The sequence below is a fragment of the Morus notabilis genome, unplaced genomic scaffold (assembly GCF_000414095.1).
Source record: "Morus notabilis unplaced genomic scaffold, ASM41409v2 Scaffold442, whole genome shotgun sequence".
NCBI classification, from domain to species: Eukaryota; Viridiplantae; Streptophyta; class Magnoliopsida; order Rosales; family Moraceae; genus Morus; species Morus notabilis.
Genome location: NW_010358595.1, coordinates 754816 through 756381, shown reverse-complemented (window position 1 = coordinate 756381; position 1566 = coordinate 754816).

Here is a 1566-nt window from a genome sequence, read left to right as displayed (position 1 = left end):
TTAGGTTTTAAATGTGTTATAGGATCACATACTGACAATTTAATATATAACACAATTTTATCTATCATTGATAAATATAGTTTAAGGGATAGAGTAATGGCCATAACATTAGATAATGCTACTGTAAATACTAAAGCAATTGAACTTTTTGAAAATGATTTAAGTTTATTCGGTAATAATGATATATTTCACCAACGTTGTGTATGTCTTATAATTAATTTAATAGTAAAATCTGGTTTAAAATCAATGTCAGGTCATATTAAAAGAATTAGAGATAACATTGCTTGGATTCAAGGTAGTAATCAAAGAATACAAGATTGGTTTAGATTTCTACAAGCATGTAATCAAAATGAGCATTAGCCTTAGATATGCCCATAAGATGGAACTCCACTTATATAATGCTTGAACAATGCATCCCCTATAAAGATGTTATAACAAATTATGTTAGTGTAATATTAGGAGCAGGATTTATAGATGAAACTGATTGGCAAATTGCCGAACTCTTGTTTAACTTTTTAGGTAGATTTCACAAAGTTACTTTAAAGCTTAGTGGAACTTATTACCCAACGTCACCATTAGCGTTAGGAGAACTTTTAAGAATGTCTATTTTATTTAGTGAATTTAGGACACACGAGATTTTAGGAGTTCCTATCGCCTCTATGGAAAAGAAGTTTAAAAAATATTGGTCTAAATTACCAATGTTGTATGTTTTCGGTGTTATTTTTGACCCTAGATTAAAATTAGATGGTTTAGAAAGTGGATTAGATAACTTAGGTGACTTTTTAGCTATCAACACTACTGACCAATTTCCTATTATAAAGGAAAAAATATTTTCACTCTATAGCTCTTATGAAAGTAGGTTTAGAAACACACCTCGTGTAGAACAACCGCAACAATGAGACGACAATCCGCATTCGACACTACTGACAAATTTCCTATTATAAAGAAAAAAAATATTTTCTCTATATAGCTCTTATGAAAGTAGGTTTAGAAACACACCTCGTGTAGAACAACCGCAACAACGAGATGACAATCCGCATTCATTCTTGAATGTTTTCGGGTTGTCTAAGAAGAAGAAGAAGACGGTGACAATGACTCAAGGTCAAGAAGAATCTGGGAGTGGATCTTCATCAAGAGGTGGCGGCAATAACGGTGGCTTCAACGAGTTAATGGCGTACCTGAGTGAGGGCTTAGTTGTAGACAATAGTGAAATGTTTGATTTGGTTCTGTGGTGGAGGGCACGAGCATTAACTTGGCCGATCCTAACACGACTAGCAATGGATATTTTTTCGATCCCAGTCTCCACTGTTGCAGCCGAATAAGCATTCAGTACAACCGGCCGAATACTTGAAGAATGGAGAAATGCATTGCAACAGGATATTGTTGCAGTTTTGGTGTACATTAAGGATTGTGATCATTCCGACCAACGCTTACACGATACAATCTCACTGGCAAGCCAAGAATGGATCGATGAATTTAATAGATTAACTTTTAATTTTCAAGACGATCCTTATGCTTCAAATAAAATTCTATTATTGTAATTTGTAAATATTTATTTACTTTGTA